The sequence below is a fragment of the Stegostoma tigrinum genome, chromosome 1 (assembly GCF_030684315.1).
Source record: "Stegostoma tigrinum isolate sSteTig4 chromosome 1, sSteTig4.hap1, whole genome shotgun sequence".
In the NCBI taxonomy this organism is placed as follows: domain Eukaryota; kingdom Metazoa; phylum Chordata; class Chondrichthyes; order Orectolobiformes; family Stegostomatidae; genus Stegostoma; species Stegostoma tigrinum.
The window spans coordinates 50,590,613-50,610,798 of record NC_081354.1 but is presented as its reverse complement, the minus strand read 5'-3'; the positions used below and the strand labels follow the sequence as shown (position 1 = coordinate 50,610,798).

The following is a 20,186-nucleotide window of genomic DNA, read 5'->3' as shown; positions in this document are numbered from 1 at the left end:
TCTCATGTTGATCTGAGGAATTATTTATTACTTTAAGCACACCAAAACTGCTAATAACTTTTCCATCTTAATTTGTAATTTATTCACAGGTCTCCTGTCTATTTTGTATGTCGTATTGATTTTCTCTAAGTGAATGCACATGTAAAGTACTCATTTCAAATCTCACCTACATTTTCCAGTTGCCCACACACAGTTTGCCACTTCCGATCCGGTGAGCCCTGCTCTTTCCCTGGTTATCCCTTGCCACTAATATACTCTCAAAATATCTTTAGTTTTTCATTTACTTTACCTTTTATTTACCTGGCGGTGTTCTTTTCATTGCTTCTCTTTACTTTGCTAATTATTTTTTAAGCAATGCTTGCATTTTCTGTACTCCTGTAGTTCTGCTTCACTGATTTGAGCTCTCGGTATTTGCCATAAGTTTTTCTTTTCTTCCCTTATCTGAGCTTGTACATTCCCAAAATTTCAGGGGTCTCTGGACTTGTTGGGCGCACCTTACACCTTTATAGAAACATCAAGGTCTTTTCCCGAAGGTAGGAGAGTCCAAAACTCCAGCTGAAACTATAGCCTAGTGGTATTATCACTGGACTGTTAATCCAGAGACCCAGGCAATGTTCTGAGGACCTGGTTCGAATCCCATAGGCAGATGGTGGAATTTGAATTCAATAAAAAACTAGAATTGAAAGTCTCATGGTGACCATGAACCATTGTCGATTGTTAGAAAAACCCATCTGGTTCACTGATGCCCTTTATGAAAGAAGCTGCCATCCTTACCTGACCTGGACTACATGTGACTCTAAACCCACATTAATGTGGTTGACTGTTTAACTGCCATCTGGACAATTAGGAATGGGCAATTAATGCTGGTTGAGCCGGTGACACCTTCATCCAGTGAATGAATAAAGAAAAACTGCAGTGGTAGGTATAAGATGAGAAGAGAAAGATCCTGAAAGACAACTTGTTCGCACAGAGGGTAGTGCATAAATGGAACGAGCTGCCAGGGGAAGTGGTAGAGGCAGGTACAGTTACAATGTTTAAAGATATTTGGATAGGTACTCGCATAGGAAGGGTTTAGAGGAATACATGCCAAATACAGGCAAGTAGGATTAGTTCAATTAAGGAAACTTAATCAGCATGGATGAGTTGAGCTAAAGTGCCTTTTTCTATGCTATATGACTCTACATTAGCTGTGCACACTCATCATTTCCTTTTTAAAGGATTCCTTGTGCTGTCATATAGATTTTCATATAAGTAGCTGTTCCCAGTCCATTTTGGCCAGGTCCTGTCTTAAAATATTAAAATCGGCCTGTCCCAAATTCAGAACCTTTTATTTCTGGTGCATCTTTCTCCTTTTCTGTGACCATCTTAAATGTTGATAAGTTACGATCATTATCACCAAAATGCTCCCCCACTGACACTTAATGCCAGTTGCCCAGCAATGTTCCCTAAAATTAGATCCAGCATTGCCCTTCTGATGAAGGACTTTTTACATGTTGACTTAAAAAGTTTTACTGGATACATTTTAGGAATTCTATGCCCTCAAGCCTTTCACAGTTCGTGTATCCCAGTTACTGTTGAGGAAGTTGAAATCTCCTCCTAATATTACCTTATTATTTTTATACTTCTCTGAAATTTGCCTATATATCTGTCTGTCTGTCCCTTAACCATTTGGAGGACTATATTATACACCCATTAGTGTGATTACCCCCATTTGTGTTTTTCACTTCTAAACATTGGCCTCATTTAAGGAGCCATCTAAGAATTCATGTCTCCTTATATTATTATTTGAAGCCTTTTATCAATATTGTGACACCACATCCTCTTTTATACCTCTCCCTGTCTTACCTAAAGATTTATACCTTGGAGTAGAGCTGCAGCCCTGCCCTTACTGCAACCGTTTCTCCTCAATAGCAATATATCACATCCCCATGTGTTAATCAGCACCCTCAATTCATCTGTCCTAACAGGACAGATTTGGCACTTGTACAGGTCACATCTTTTCTAGAAATGGACAAGTAATCCGTGGATCTAAAGCCCATCACCTTCTATCATAACTTTAACAATATCTCTTTCCTGCAGATGCTGCCTGACGTGTTGAATATTTCCAGCATGACCTTTTTTTATCTCAGATTTCCATTATTGTCAGTATTTTACTTCTGTATTACAGTAGGCTGTTGATAATTTCTTCAATTTGACCAAATATTTTCTGACCTCCACCACATGTAGAACAAGAAAGGTATTCCTGAAACCATCCCAGTCCAAACAAGGATTGCAAGCTGTTGTTGTTAGGTCTGATCTGATCCAGATTGTTCAGCTAAACCAACAGCACCCCCAAGGAGTCCAAGTTGCTACACTTTTGCATAGATGTTGTAGCCTGGAACAGTGGCTAGTGATGGTAGGGACTTCAACTTCTTTTCACCACTTGGCTGGCCAGGAGCCAATCCCGATTTTACCCTTCTATTGGCATACATTGGAATGATTTACGAGTTGAAACTCAAACTGTTTGGGAGTATCATAAATGCCCTTTCTTGGCTTTCAAATTTTGGTGTGGAACTTGTATCCAAACAATCTGACTTAGAAGTAGGAATACCACTCAGTGTGCCACAAGTCTTCCTTTCAACAATTACATACAATAATTCTGTGTTTTTTAAATTCTTTTTTGGGATGTTTATGTTGCTGGCAAGGCCAGCATTTATTGTCCATCCCGAATTATCCTGCAGCAATTGCTAGCGTACTGTCTGCAGCTGAGTGAATTGCAGTTGCAAGTCAATTATATTTCTGTGGCTCTGAGGTAATATTTAGGGAAGACTGGGAAAGAATATCATTTTTTCTTCCCGAAGAACCTTGGGGAACCAGTTGGATTTATATGACAATCTGGTCATTACTTTGCCATAATCAATGACATTAGCTTGTTACTCCAAATTAATTAAATTAAACCAGAGGTTTCCGTAGTGTCATTTAAACTCATGTCTCTGGAGAATTAGTGTCGGATTCTGTGGTACAAATCCAGTAACATTACCGCCATGTTACTATTTCGTCCAATCAATTAATATGAAACCTGTTCTTTAGTGATCTAATTAATGCAACAAGGAAATAGAATGATGTTATCCAAGGGGTGGTTTTGAAGGCAAAACTAAATGACCTTTTACTGTTTTTGAGCACCACTAAGATTCAATTTCATCCTATTCTTAATATCAAAATTTATTGGATCAACTCAAATATGAGAACTTTTATTTTATCAAAAAAAACCCCATTCATTATGAGTTGATGAGCTGTGCTATGTACAGAAGTGAGCCCCAAATGCTCTTTAAGAACCCATGCGTGGGTTTTAATTGTACCAGTTTCAGTCCAAAACTGGGGAAGCCACTTATAGAAGATTTTAATAATAAACTATTTCAATTAACATCTAAATGTATCTAAGTCCAAATAACCAGTTGATCATCAGGCCAGATCTGCCAATGCAAACAGTGGTGACTATTGAAGCTTTAGGACCCACTCAAGATTCCAATATGTGCGCAAGAACTGTAATTTCCCAGGGAGTTTACATTTTCAATAGACTGATTTGTCCTGCTAGGACTGCCTCCTAATGTCTCTAATACTGAAGTCAGGGACAGAGACTTGGGCTAAAAATATGCTATTTAACTGATTCTTATCCTAGAACAGAGACCTCCAACCCTTTCTAAACACAAGACAACTTTTTGAATTTAAGTTTGGAATTTAATTTATTCCAAGGTCTATCCCTAATAAAATATAGAATAGGCATTATTAGTGGTATCTAAATCTAAAAATTTTCAAGCTGACTTAAAAAGTTCTACTGGATAAATTTTAAGAATTTTGTGCCCTCTAAGCCTTTCACAGATCATGTATCCCAGTTACTATTGGTGAAGTTGAAATGATACATATAACTATTCATTTTGTCCTCAGTGTCACCCTATGACTACACATCACCTGCCAGTACCTTGAAGTCTGTGTTGTAGTTTGGCACTTCTAGTCTTAGTTCAGTCTATCATATGGCTGTCTGTGAGGTAGATGTGTACTTGGATTTGATTATTTTCATTTGGGGAAAATACATACAACAAAGGTATGTAGAGTCAAAATAAGTTTTCACTTTAAAAGTGCAGGATGGTAGAATCTGGCCATTAGCTCAATATCATTTTGCATCATAATTATGTCCATATCAAGTGCACTGTTTTGCAAATCAAATACCTGATGGAATCAGGCCACCAATGTCTACTTGAAGGAATGGATTTGAAACATAAAATAACAATTTGATCCATCACATCTAATTCCTGAAATTCCCTGTGAAATTCCTCTGTTAACTTCCTCAGATAGAACCATTTTACTTTACCTTGTTTTTTTTGAAGTTTTTTTTTCTTACGAGAGGTGTTGCAGTGTTTTACTTCTTAATTGAGAGGACTACAGTTTCAGTTTAAGTCCATTGGCAGTGCTGATCATATCTGCTGAGTCTCTCCTTTCTCTGCAGTTCACCGATTAGCTCATTCAACTTTAACCTTACATCTGGAAGGAATCCAAAGCCAAGCAAACATGCGTTGTCTGACAGCTCTGTGTACGTCATTTCTTGTTTAAGAAAAGTGACAATTTCAGGTCTCAGATCTAAAAATATTTACAGGACTTTCCCTCAAGTTAATCACTTCACATCAGCACACAGGATGAGTTCACCAGAGACAGCATTGTGTTGCTGAGTGAGGATTTAAACAAGTGGTGCTGAAGAGCTCCTGGTCACATCAGGTTTACAATTCTAACAACAGCTTACATTACAAAAAAAAAGCCTGTAATTTTACTTGCAAATGCTGGCTGGTGGATTATGTAGTGGTAATTGAGAAAGGAGCGGAAATCTGGATCATTTCAGCACAATATAGCAAAGCCTATATTTGTACCAGACATGCTGGTTCACTGTCAGTTGTGATAGAAACCACTTTGTTGATTGGAATATTTCTCTGGAGCACATGCCGTTTGAATTTGTTGGAGATATCCTCACCCCTTAATCTCTCTCTAATGATAAAAAGGGTGAGGAGATCCTTTTGGTTGTTATGTCCTTAAAAACTATGCACACAAAAATAGTCAGCTGGTTGTGTCAGTCATCTTGATAGATTGATTGAATTGTATTGAGAAACATTTACGATCTTTTGGGCCTGCTGTAGTTGCTGAAAGACGTATTGGACAAAAATACTACTCGTTTCACTACAGTGTTATTGTTTATGCTTTGTTCTTGATCTTTGATTAAGGAGTCAGTGACCATGGTCCTTGCTTGTTTATTTACTTAACCATCTGTAAATGATTTCTTGTGCCAGAAGATGGCAAATGCAAAATGATGCTTCCGTGTAGGGCATACTTTTTCAACTGGTTCAAAAATAAAACTGTTGAGCTTTCAAAACTGCCTTCAACTCAGTACTTTTTTAATGCAAATCTTGCTGTTCAAGGGAGAACTGTCCTTGAATTTAATGTGTGGTGTTATTGCAGGTTTCCCTTTTTCCTTTACAACGTACTTTGTGCTTTATCATTTACAGTTGTGAGCAAAAATTAGTTTTCCTATTTTGTGTAGAAGTTGTGCATTTTTGTTTGTTCTCAGATGGTCTAAGTTCGTCGTTCCTCATTATTGCTTCAATTTGTAGTTTGTGATGTCCCTCTGCTCCTGGTCACTGCAGACAGCCTCTGGACCCATGCCTTTGGATTGCTGGCTGCTTTCAAGTGTGGGGGCATGGGATGTCACATCTATCATCACAATTTATTTTCCGAATCTCTGCATGGGTTGCATTGCTTGAATATTCAATGTGGGGCATGGCAACTTTGCCCATAATTTTTATTTTTACTCCACAGATATATTAGATAAGCAGTTGAAGGAAAGAAACTACAAGACTAAAGAAAAAGGACATATGATTGGACTAGCTGAGCTGCCCTTCCAGGAAGTCCACATGAACATGATGGCCTAAATGGCCTCATGTGTTTCTATGACTGTATATACTGGCTTCACACATCAGTTCCTTGCATATTTCTTATTCATTTGTCTGCATTGCCACCAAAAAACTTACATGCAATGATAGTCCATCTGACCAAACTGAAATATCATTCAACTAAGCTGGCACAGTTTAAGTATGTGCCATTTTCTGTAGTCACATGACTTCTAGAAGCAGAAGTGACAATCAGTGTTACGTTTGTCTTCACAGTTGCTGTTGTTATGGACCAGGCCAAACCCCCTGTAAATATACCAAGAAACTAGCCTAGACCCTAACTTTTATCTTATTTAAAGGCAAGTGTAAGATGCTGTGTTCCAGGTGTAATTTGATTGATCACACTATTCAGCTTTAAACAAAACACTGTTTATTACTACCCCAGTCAAAATGCAAAGAAAAGAAGGCAGAATTGGTGTAACTTTAACTCTATTGGAAAAATCAACATTATTTAACTAGTAAACAGCAACTGTTCCAATATAGTAACGCCGCATAAACATACCCTTAGCAAAGACAAAGTCACTTAAACTGACTGTCTCACATGCGATTCTGGCAGCAAAATGAGAAGCCCAGCTTTTAGCTGTAGCAGTGAGAAAATTCTGGTAGAAAGTGATAGAGGCCACTTTCACAGCCGACTTCAAAACCACAAGGACTGCTGAAAGCTAAGCTAAAATCCTTGTTCTGTGGGAGCCTGACTACACCTATTCATGTGACCTCTGTTGTTCCAACCTTTCTAAAAACAAAAGCAAGACCTCACAAGCTGTTTACTTTATCGGCTTGGACCAGACAACTCAACACCTATGGCTCAAAAACCCTCTTCAAGAGAAAACTAGGACAACATACACCTCTTAATGCTTTTATATCATCACATTCTGCACGGATGATTGTGTTAATCCAGTGTTGCTGCAGATAGGAAATTCTGGCTGGGAAGACTCGTAAAGGCTAACCAATATTCAGTGGTGATTATTCCAGCATTGTTGCTAACTGGGACATCGGGGCAATTCTGCAACAAGGGCAGCCGCTCCCATTCAAAATATGTGCAAACAATAATGTGGAGGCTGGGCTGCAATTACCAGTGTACAATGATGCGAGTTGTATTTGGATGACCTTAATCAGTATTGATTGACTAACAATGGTGAATATTTGCATGTAGTTGAAGAGAGTACTGACATTTTAAGGTATAGATATTCATTGTTTGTTAACCAATTTTGTCGATATAGAAGAGCAGAGGAAAAGAAAATCTAAGCAGTGTACTTTTTTTTACTCTTCATGTAGCACGGTAATATATTAATATTCATGTAAATTTTGTTTGATTTCAACAAGAATTATAATTTTGTGTGTTTCATGGGGATTCCAAAGGTGGGACTCCTACTGTATTAAACCACATATGACAATTTCTCAGAAATACTTCATCATAGCTATCAACCTCAACAATTTGTTGCTAACATTTCCAGCAAGTTGGCTACTGAGATAAAACTGTCATTGAGTGACGCTAAAATTTTCTTTGATTTCATGTATTTGCTAATATAAATCATTGGATGGAAATTTCTCCTTGAAATGGTGTGAACAGTGAGCTAGTTGGGAGAAGAGATAAAAAAAAGTCGGATTCTTGATGGTCAAGAATTTTTTTTTACAATTTTCTCTTCAAGCTTTGAATGGCAACTTCAGAACCTTGCTGTTGAGCAATGACTACCTTAGTTCCATGTATTTGCATATCAGTAAAATCCCAACTCACCATGTTTATTTACCGTTTCCAGTTCTCCTCCTCCACAATGTTCCATGTTCCCAATCATCTACATAAGTCAGCATCGACAAACCACCAGCCTTACCACATCATTTGCCTGTTCTTGAACTAACTTTCACACCACCTCAGCCCTTCAACGTTTTACTTTTTTTGGAGTTCAGGGGCACCTTGAATTGCATGCTTCTGTCAGGCCACTTTATACACAGGGACAGAAATTGATCTCTTGCATCTGCAAATGATGCATCTTATGGCTTTTTGTTTGCTTTCTCACTTTCTTTGCACCTTCTTGGAAGCTTCCAGCCTCTGTCTGTTTCACGTTGCTTTCTTAGTGCATATTTATTGTCTTCAGCACTGGCTTACGACCTGCCAGCTTCTATGTGGCACATATTACTTTCTTAGTACGCTGCTTCTTTATAGCTCAATTATAGGCTACCTGCCTCTGTGACTTACTTTGGCTTTTAGGAAAGAGGCAGCAAGCTTTTCATTGTAAATGGCTCTGAATACGCAAGGGAATGGATATATCACTGTGGGCCACCATGCTATGTCACTGTGATACATGCAGCATGTGCCAGTAGTTTATATGCTCAACACACCACTCGTGCTTTAAGCAAATTGCCATATTTGAAAGTCAAGTCGAGCACTCCTTAGTAGGTGAAAACGTATTAGAGTCGTAGAATCCTACAGCATGGAGACAGGCCTTTCGGCCCAAACTGGTTCATGCTGACCCAAAATGCCCATCCACGCTAACCTCATTTCCTTGCACTTAGGCCATATCCTTCTCAACCTTTCTTACCCTTTCATTCATCCAAATGCCTTTGATATGTTATTAATGTACCCACCTCAGCCACTTCCACTGGCAGCTCATTCCATACGTGTACCATCCTCTGTGTAAAAAAAGTTGTCCCTCAGGTTCCATGTATTCTTTTCCCTCTTACCTTAAACTGATGCCTATAGTCCTCAATTACCCAACCTGGGAAAAAGCCTGAGTGCATTCACTTTACCTATGCCTCTCATGATCTCATACACTTTGATAAGATTCCTCCCTCAGTCTCTGATGCTCTAAAGAAAAAAGTCCTAGCTTTTCCATCTCTCCCTATAACTCAGTTTGTTGAGCCCTGGCAATGTCCTTATAAATTTCTTCTGCACTCTTTCCAATTTAATAACATGCTTCCTATAGCAAGGTAACCAAAACTGAACGTAATACTCCAAGTGTGGCCTCACCAATGTTCTGTTCAACTGCAACATAACTTCCCAATTTCTGTATTAAATGCCCTGACTGATGAAAGCTAGTTTGTCAAAAGCCGCCTTCACTGTCCTTTCTACCTGTGACTCCACTTTCAGAGAACTGTGCACCTGAACTCCATCTGTTCCACTACACTCCTCAAGCCCTACCGTTCATCATGAAATTCCTGCCTTCATTTGACTTTCCAAGATGCAACACTTTTGTAATTTGAGGGAATGGTAGGGGCAGTTAATGTAGTGTATCCACTGATAGAGTGGCGCCACCCATTTGGATTTAATTCGTATTTCCTCGACAGGTCATTCAAGGTTCAAGAATGAACATTAGGAGTTGTGATTTCATGCAGGCGTGACCATTACTTGGTGTGCATTAATTGCCTTCTTGTCACCTCGGCTAAGCAAATATAACCAGAACGAGAACTTGCGCACATCTCCAAAAGTAGCAGTGGAAGACAGTGCCTCATACCTGCCACAACTGCATATCAAGCTAAATAAGCAAGGACATAGACTCAGATGCGAATGAGAGCCTTTTGTTTGTAGGGTTGTGATCATTGTGATCTACAAGTCAAATTCTCCTTCCACAATGTCATGAAAACTTTGTGCAATATACCATTAGATAAAGGGACAGACCTCCATTCCACACTATATGAAGTCATAACATTGTATTACATTGCAGAATAAGGATTGATTGTAATGATTTGAGGGCTCAGGAGTTCCTTCAGTAAAATTGTATTAGCTTTCTGATATTCTGCACGGTTTATCTGCTCATGGATCTAACATGGAGATTGCTCTGGCTAGAAACGTTATGGTGCATCTACTAAGGCAAGGTGGAAGCAATGACTTCTTAGTTTGCAAGCCTAGCAAGAACATAAGGATCCAGTGGTTGCTGCACAACCCAAGAGCAAGACTTCACAGCTGAATAGCCACCAAGGAGGTGGAAGAGAATGATGACAATGTTTATCTACATGCCTCGCTGCCATGTTCTTTGACTGTCTGAAAAACAGAGCAGGCATCAATTATGGATTTTCAATCCAACTGTTGCATTTGCTGCAGCTGGATTTGTGCTGAGAGAGACTGAGTGGCAATCTGATCCTGGTGGTCGTCTTGGTTATAAATGCCCTGAATTCCTACACAGGAATTCAAGAAGCAAATGAGTACCTATTTGACATTGCCCTATAATTGACCTTAAAAGATTATCAAGAATGTAAAATACTATTTTTCTAGAGTGCAGTTGTTCATATCCTTCCCTGTGCTGACGGCAGTCAAGCAGGTTGGGCAGTGGGATTCTCAATCGCCATGGCTTCTGCTAGGTGGAAGGCCAAGTCAACTGTATCCATTTTGCTTTGACAGTACTGTATCACAAACATGTTGAGTGTGTCAGTACACAAATTATGTGTGACCATCAATGACAAATTTTGGAGATCTGTGCCATATGTGAACTATAATGACTGTTACATGCTGGAGAACACACAGGCCCTGCCTAGTTCCAGGATCCTTGGGTCATAGAAGTATGGCAGCTGGGAGAGAAGGGGTGCCCCTTCTCTCCCTCAAAATATGGCTTATGACCTTTAAGAAACTCTCAGAACTGACACAAAACAAAAATACAACATTGCCCATACATCCACCAGAGTCATTGTGGAGCAGACAGTAGGCCACCTTAAGATGAAGTTTTGATGCCTGCACCATTCTGGCAGAGCCTTGCAATAAAATCTAGAAAAGGTGTTCCACATTGTGCCATGCCCTTGCCCTTCACACCTGGAGCTGACAAAGTGGGAGTTTTCCTAAATGCAGTTGAAATGGGAGACTGTTAAGAATATTTTTAAGGATGAAGATGAAGCTAAGGATCAGGCATCAGCCAGAAAGGCCATTCAAGAGAACACGATGAAGCAATGCATTGATGAGCCCAAGAGACCAGAGAAAATCCGATTGAATACTGCTTCCAGAATGAATGAGCTTGGTTTAGACTTTGTTTAGTTATTTTCACATTCTGTTGGTACTATTACAAACAGCTGCTTAATGCACAGGGTGTGGGCTTTGTTATATTTGCAGTTTTTGACTTTTCTGAGCAGAATAAATACCTCAATTTTCACGTGATTGTACACTTGCTATTTTTGGGTGATTCCTATTTCAAGTTTCTACACTCTAGTGTTCTTTGACCATTGGGGAAACAACAGCAGTGAATAAGATAGTGCACTGCCATTTCATGGGGCCGGGTTTAGGTAGATTGTAAGGCTTTTATCAGCATATCATGTCTAAATAAAATAAAACAAAGAACTACTGATACTAGAAATCAGAAACAAAAACAAATTTCTGGAGAAACTCAGTAGGTCTGGCAGCATCTGATGAGAGAAAGCTGAGTTAATGCTAGTCATAAGGTCTCTGGACTCAAAACATTAACTCTGCTTTCTTTCGACAGATGCTGCTACACCTACTGAATTTCTCTACAATTTTTGCTTTCATTTATCATTTACAAATATCATTTGGTGAAATCTCTCACTATGGCCACCAGGTTGAGAGAAATCCTGAACAATTTCCTTTTGACCCTTCCATCATTAGTAACCCTGTAAAGTCTCAAAGTGCATGTAGGCTGCCAAGTTGCTCTGACATGCTTGCACGTGTGGTAGGGCAGCATTGAACCTGCGAGAGGCAGCTGTTAGTACAGTGGTCTGCCAAGACAAGTTGCACAATGAGAGAAAATGACTGGCCATGTAATCTGCCCATTTTCCACCTCCCAACTTTGAATGACACTGTGCTCCCTTGAAAAGCTGATGCATAGAATTAACTTTGCCTTGTATTGTAGAATCATCACTGGTACCGTACTCTCATTCACAAGATGCGTTGTAAGTGTGGAATAATATATTCAGCCCAGTGTTTGTGCATTTAGTCTCATAAATATTCATAATAAAGTGCAAAACGTTGGCTGCGATGCTCAACATCACAGTTCACCAAAGAATCCCTGACATTTGAGGCCGTCTGCAGTCGAGTCAGATTCTTGTGAGAGGCAAACAGTCCTTGGCAATTGCAAGTTTCATCTTTGGGATTTCTGAAAAGGCTGCTGTTCTCTCACTTCACCAGCTCCAACAAATATTCTGCTCAAACAGACCAATTGAAGTGCAAGAAAAATAGAAGCGAAACGTTCCTTACAATGATGTTTCATTTGTGCCACCTACATACCATCGATAAATTATTTTCTTCCTCAGCTTATCCATGTCTAAATGCAATCCTAATTCTGCAGCTGGGATGGACAGACTGTACTCTGCTGTTTATTGTGTTTGCTTGGAATATTTGAGTTCTCCCTCATCTGTTGAGAATTTCCTGCTCAAATACAGGCTCACCCTCTCTGGCTGGAGCTATTGCATGCTTTGGGATTGCAAATGGAGGGGGTAGGGTGGATGGGTGGTAGTGGGTGGAGAAGAGAGAGAATGTCCTAAGAAGGAGCAACTGGAGGAACCTCCTTGTAGCTTCTCTTTCCTGTGAGCACCACCTGGCACAACCCTGTCTCCCTAAGATGACAGGGCACGTGATATGGGGCCAAGGTCTCTTGTTTACCCCTCGCCTTGCCATTGATGCTAAGCACCTATGACTAGCGTGATGGAGTGCAAGTCTATATGCAAATTTGGCAGATCCTGAGTATGCTAGACCCTGGCAAGGTACTGTTAATACTGGTGGAGTCCTCAATCCTTCGATTCAGCTTTACCTCTGGCAAATGCCTCTGGCAAACCTGCCTGAGGTTTCTGTGCTTGTTCCTACATTTTGACAAAGTCATTAATGGCCAAGAATAAGTAGTTTCCATTTGCCTGGAATTCAGCAGTTGTCAGGTCTTTGGCAGACCTCCAAGTGTCAGAGGTGTAGGAGATCTGTCATTTATGGTCATTTAATTGTACACCCAAGTCTAGATAGTGAACCCCACAATGGTGAGTGTATCTAAACAGGCAAAGGGTTCAAATGAAAACTTTACCATTGGCTTCCTCCTCCGAGATGGAGCTTATGGGGTCTAGCACTGGCCTTTTTGCAGTTATTTGCTCAGTGCCCGCATAAGAGAAAAGTTGGGGAATTGTTGTAAAAGAGTGATCAAATTCATGCAGACTAAGAATAGATAGCATTAGTGTTAATGGTAAAGCAGTGCAATAAAACAGGATGGAACTTCTTGGGTTAGTTGGTCATTGAGGTCTCCTGATCCCCAAACGAGAGATAATTGTCTTTTCCGGCCAAATCCAGATTTTTTCCTGGTCCGGAGTGAGGACCTGATTTGGACGGCATAGAAGTGAACAAAAGAACATAAGAAATAAGAGCTGAAGTAGGCTGTCTGACCCATTGAGCCTGCTCCACCATTCAGTGAGATCATGGCTAATCTTTTCATTGACTCAGTTCCATTTATTTGCCCGCTCACCGTAACCCTTTAATTCCTTTACTGTTCAAAAATCTACCTATCTTTGCCTTAAAAATATTAAACAAGGTAGCCTCAATAGCTTCAGAGATAATGGGAACTGCAGATGCTGGAGAATCCAAGATAATAAAATGTGAGGCTGGATGAACACAGCAGGCCAAGCAACATCTCAGGAGCACAAAAGCTGACGTTTCGGGCCTAGACCCTTCATCACCCTGATGAAGGGTCTAGGCCCGAAACGTCAGCTTTTGTGCTCCTGAGATGCTGCTTGGCCTGCTGTGTTCATCCAGCCTCACATTTTATTAGCCTCAATAGCTTTACTGGTTAGGGAATTCCACAGATTCACAATTCTTTGGGTCAAGAAGTTCCTCCTGAACCCAATTCTAAATCTGTTTCCCCTTATTTTGAGGCTATTCCCCCTAGTTCTTGTTTCACTTCCCAGTAGAACAACCTCCCTGCTTCTTGCGTATCTATTCCCTTCATAATTTTATATGGTCCTGTATGATCTCCCTTCATTCTTTTAAATTCCAGTGAGTACAGTCCCAGTCTACACAATCTCTCATAGGATAACCTTCTCAATTTTGGAATCATTGAGTGAACCTCTTCTGTACACCCACAGTGCTAGTAAATCCTTTCTCAAGTAAGGAGACCAAACCTGTACACAGCACTCTATGTGTGGCTTCATCAGCTCCTATATAGCTGCAGCATACCCTCTCTATTTTTAAACTCCGTCCCTCTCGCAATGAAGGACCATATTCCATTTGCCGTAGTAACGGCAAACTAACTTTTTGTGATTTGTGCACAAGGACACCCAGGCTCCTCTGCATAGCAAGATGCAGCAATTTTTCACCATTTAAATAATAGTCCATTTTGCAGTTATTTCTACCACATTTATCAGCATTGTACTCCATCTGTCAGACCCTTATCCACTTACTTAATTAACTATATCCCTCTGCAGACTTTCAGTTTCCTCTGCACACTTTGCTCTACCACTTATTTTAGTGTCATCTGTGAACATTTACACAATACACTTGGTCCCCCAACTCCTAAATCATCTATGTAAATAGTAAACAAATGCTTTCCCATTACTGATCCCTGCTGCACGCTACTAGCCATTGATCGCCAACCAGAAAAACACCCATTTATCCCCACTGTTTGCTTTCAGTTAGTTAACCAATCTTCATTCCATACTAATACATTATCCGTAACAGCATGCACCTTTATCTTATACAACAGCCTTTTGTGTGGTACCTTTTCGACTGCCTTCTGGAATTCCAGATACACAACATCCATTGGTTCTCCGTTGTATGTTTGCAGTTTATTTGTAGTGAAGCATGAGTAGGAAAGATTGTGCAGTGTCTCCATTCAGTGAGTATGAAATGCAAAGGACAGGAAAGATTGATAGTTTTGGAGGAGGAGATGGTTGAGAACTGTCGCAAGGATATGATGCATGCAATACTGGGAATGTGTGCCATGGTACAGTTATAGCAAGTGGTGTGAGTTTGATGTTGGAGAGGCAGAATTGTAGTACTTATCCTTGCAGAACAAAGAAATTAATTATCTTGCTTCTGACATGGCTGATCATACTTTTCACTTGGAACACAACACTGACATGGTTGAATTTGTATTGAGGCTGATTTGGCCTGATGACATGGTCCTTTGTGGCAGTCAGCTGGAAAAAGAATTGCCCACCTCAGTTACTACTACATTCATCAATACCTGCAGGTCATTATTTGAGAAGCAAGGAGTAGGGTTTCCTTTCCTTTTGTCTACGTTCTGAATGTAGGGACTTTAACACCCTTGTGAGATTCAAGGTTTTCATCATCAGAAGTGGTGTGGAACTGTGTTTTAAATAGAACCCAGTGACATATGCTGAAGGTGGCAACAGTGGCAAGCGCTCCCACCTCACCAATCGTGTGATCCCCCGAGAACGATGTACAGCAGTCTGATTGCGTGATTAATGAAGTGAAAAATGGAAGCTTACATGAGAAATTTTGCTCAAAGCCATGGTGAACAGAGCCATGAATCTCACTTGACTAAACGCTTTAATTGAAAATGAGAAACTTCCGCTTTTTTTTCAAATGCACTGAGCAGTCCTTACAAAGTGCCTCTTAATATCAACAAAAATTCATGGTTGGAGTGTAAGCACCTAAATCAATGATGTAATAAGAGAGTTGCAAGTAAATTCACTGATCTGACCCTCAAAGGAAGTGTGCATCAGAGATAGAATGTAACACTCCAACAATCTGGCCCATGGTTATTTTAAGCACTAAGCACAGTTTCTGACTAAGATTTCGTCAATTACTCACGATGTTTCCTATGATAAAAACCAAAGAACTGTGGATGCTGTAAATCAGGAAAAAAAACAAAGTTGCTGGAAAAGCTCAGCAGGTCTGTCAAAATCTGTGGAGGAGAAAACAGAGTTAACATTTCGGGTCCAGTGTTTTGAGGAAGGGTTACTCTGTTTTCTCCTCCACAGGTGCTGATAGACCTACTGAGCTTTTCCAGCAACTTTGTTTTTGTTTCTGTTTCATATGATGTTTGAGTAAAAAGAGGCAAATTTATAATCTTCCCAAATCTCTAATTAATCAGAATCAGTGGTATCAGATTTGAGACTGCATTGAGAATACTGACCACAAAATCTAGGAAGCCACCCTTAAAGCCTTTAGACTGGGCAAAGTTTTCAGTGAAACACATAATTTTTGAATTGAATTTACTCTTACAATTATTTCCAAAATAGTATAGGATGTCCTCCAAGTGTGAGCAACTTGCTTTTTGAAACACATCCCAAGATGTTTTTAATCAATGAAAATTTATTCTGGTTTGTTTAGCATTACACATGTTCATTTAGAATAAAGTATTTGTTTAGGTGGATCCACAATATATGTAAATGTTTTTAATCGAGCTGTTCAGTTGTGTTACCTCTGGAGCAGATGGGATTTGATATTGGGCCTTGGATTCAATGGTAGGGACACTACCACTGTGTCACAGGAGCCCTAAGAACTCAAACAACCCATTAGGAAAGGACACATTTTAACAGGTATATTCTAATCAACCTGTTCAGAGATGTTAGTACAGACCTCTGGAACAGTTGGGACTTGAACCCAGGCCTCGTTGCTCAGAGATAGGGACCACCACTGCATTACACAAGCCCTTCAAACCATATCTCTCGACCAACGAGCTGGGCATCTAGAATGTATGCATCCTTTCTAGAATTAACATGCCAATTAATTTGAGTAACAAACATTCCAATGTGCTCTGTTTTCCTAATTTGTACTGACAATAAATGAGCTGTAGGGTACATCATCAAAGTTAGCCTCAAGAATCTGTATAAAGATACAGTGGAAATGATGTTAATCTTGCGGAGGTGTACAACCTCCCTGGTTCCCTGTAAATTCAATGATTGATGTGTCCAGCATATCGAAATCTACTGACTGTCAATGCTTAAAGAAAACCTCAGTACTTTAAATTCCATCTGCTGATACCAGTAGGTAATTATTTACTGACCAGTTACTGACTTCATGTTTTTGGCCACAGCAGTCAGAAATGTTTGCCAGGATGTGACATTCAAACATTACACAAAATGTAAAGGTGTGTCATGGTGACTGTTCCTCTAGCTCCTGGTTAAAAAGCATTTTATGCATCTTGTGTGGAAGGTAGTGTTGTTCAAAACTGATGCCTAAATCTACTTATTGATATCTAGTTGTAGTAGAGCTTATTACAAGCAGAAGGAGTTCCTTAGTACTCCCCATTAAGTCTTCTGTTCCACATATGTTAGTCACAATCTTACTTCCTTAGGGAATTGTAAGCATTAAATTCACAGAATTTATTTCAGAGTAAGTCATTCACGGGGCATGAATATGTAATTCTATGACTGTGCAAATCCAACCCTTATTTTTGATAAGTATATAATTATTTTCTATGCAGAAAATAAATATTATCTGGACTGTGAAATTCTGTTGCCACAAATTGTAATTCTATCATCATAAGGAACTGGAATATGGTATATACCAGTAAGTGAATGTTGGTATATTGCTGCAGTGCACAGTTGGTGGCATGTAATATATCTCCACAATAGCAAAGCATAATTTTGAAACTGCAGGCTTTTTTTTCCATCAGATGGTGTGTTTTGGCACAATTGGTATATATTATGCATTTCTGTTTTGAATTTTGATGCTGTTTCTCACGCACGCTAGATAATTAAAACCGTGATGCTGAAGGCAAGGCAGTACATTCTACTTCTAACTCTAATAATTCTATTGTTAATGTTAAAGTGGAGCTTAAAATGGAATTCCGTGTGGAGATTGGAAAGTTGAAGTCACATTGAGTGTCATAAAATAGAGCACAGGCGCACATAGCTGGATGTAGGAAGCAGTCTAAAAATTACTTTGAATGATCTATTGTTTTGAATGTTTCACAGTTACTAATTATTTAAAACTGCATTAATGTTTAAAAACATATATGTCTGTCTCAAATATGTAATCAGTTTCTGGATCAGATATTCATCTTTCTGTGAACTTGTTCACAAATGAATTGGATTATTATAAATGCTGTAGTGCATTGAGATGCTCTAATTTTTTTGAATTGGCTCTATCTAAATGGCAATTGTATAAATATCTAAGCAGTACCGAGCATATTATTATAAAATAGTCTCATAAATCTGTAAAAATAGCTACTAAACAAAACTTACCTGACTACCTACAAGCATGAGATACAACGCTACACAAACAATTCACTGAATGCCTTAGAAAGTAGAATCTTTTGATTTGCTCATTTGTATTGCAGGTTTAAAGATACAACTATGCTTTTATGCTGTACAATGCTATTTATACTATGATTCTCGATTTTAGTGTCACATTGTGAAATCAGTAGCAAAACAATGTTAGCCCCAGCTGCCCACCTGATTGATCATGTTATGAGTAATCCTAAATACAAGTGCAAGTTTCAAACACATTCACTGCAGTTCAAATATTCATGCAGTCAGCATGGCCATTTTAAACATGATTCTGAACATTAGCCTGACTGACAATTGATTCATTTGCTCTCTTAACAATACTTATATTGCAAAAATAAAGGTTTAATTCCTTTTATAAAAAAAATTAATTCATACCTCATCACCTAAAAAGCAGAAATTAGTGATATATCTGAGTGTTTAATGAACTTTTGTAAGGAATATTTGTGTAGCCTTGTATCGTGTGCTTCTCCGTCGTCAGCTAAGTTTTGTTTAGTAGCTATTTTTACATATTTATGTGAATATTTGTAATAATATGCTCTGTACTGCTTAGATATTTGTACGATTGCCATTTAGATAGAAAAGCTGCTTGTTTTTTAGATTTTGGCTACATTAGAAGACACATTTACTTTGGACTGTTAAATATATTTCTATAACCCAGATTTAGGTTTTCCTGTCAGATATCATTAAGAGTGGTACTGATTGCTTTGCTTTTCTTTTTCTCTCTGCACCCAATAGTAAAAGAAGAGGAAGTAGTGCAATTTCTTTTGCTTAGAAAATCTAGTCTTCACCAGTCTTGCTAGTGTCAGAAGTAAGATTTAAAAATAAAACTGGAAAGCAGCAAGAGAATGTGCCTGGTTTCAACCAAAGATTGGTATTTCCCAAGAGAGCCTAGGAGTTTGGCTGAGCAATGTTGAGGTTGAGACAGAAAAGGTAAGGATAGCCATTTCTACAAATAGCAAATTTTCAGCTGCATTAAATTGGTAAAATTGTCCTTACCTTTTATTTCGCTATATAACATTGTTACACCTTTTCCTTAGTACAGTGTAACCAATTAACTTAATTATTCAGGTAACCCATGTCTGTCAATGAATTTAAAAAAATCTGACGGATTTAAGCATTGTAATCTGTTTCTTTACAAATCTTTTGAACAAATTATTTTTATAATTTTTCAGTCTGAGTTGTCTCACATAGTATTTACAATTTTGCATTAGAAATATCCATTGTAAAAGAGACTGAAACTTTTGGAAGACTATATTGTTTCACATTTTTCCATGTGAGTTTTTGCTTGAGGATTGCTTTATTGTTGCACCAATGCCACTTTGAAACTGTGAGTAATTGGAACTGTACAGAGTTAATTTTCTATTTCTCCCTATATTTTGGCTGGTGTCGCATGTTGTGACAAAATTGACATAAGCAAAAGCCATGAATTGAACCATGTATGTTGGCACAATGAGGGACAATAATGATTCTTGAACTTATATTCTTGCCAAATCACTTATGTACCAAACCAGAATTTTGTTCAGTCTTTTATTTTTGGATAACACAAATGCACTTGTTTTCAAACAAGGTATAAATAATTAGGTTAGTTCACTATTTCTGTAACCACATAAGTAGAAAGAAAAAGTATTTAATATGTAATAAATTTCTACAACAATTTTCAAAACTATGGCAAAAGATGGCAACAATGAAGATTTCCAGTATGCTTTACTATTAGCAGAGACTGAAATTACAGCAGGATGGTTTAAATTTATTATATTATCACAGATTCTTGAATTAATTTTCATTCATAGAAGCTGAACTTCTCCCAATATTTAGAATGATTTAAATCAGAGCATCAGTTTATGTTTTAAGGATGCTAAATAACTCCACAGAAGCCAGTATCCTGTCACCGAGTCACCCTTTATTTACATGTGCATTATACTTGACACTGGTCTAGCTCCCTCAACGACAGCTCTCAGAGTGAACAGAACCTCTGACACTCATTTTATATCTGTCATCCAGGGTCCTTTGATTGGGTCAGGTTGACAGCCCCAATCTGGGAACTCATATTCAATGAGCTCCAGCTGGCTAAGCTTGTTACAATCACTACAGAATTTGAAAAGGAAGAGCAGG

General features: G+C 38.8%; 1 protein-coding gene across 3 annotated transcripts in view; it reads left to right on the top strand.

Annotated features, from left to right (window-relative positions):
• The window catches only part of lrba (LPS-responsive vesicle trafficking, beach and anchor containing), an 856,602-nt gene that overhangs the window by 600,614 nt on the left and 235,802 nt on the right, over positions 1 to 20,186 (top strand). The gene's annotated exons all lie outside the window — the stretch shown is intronic.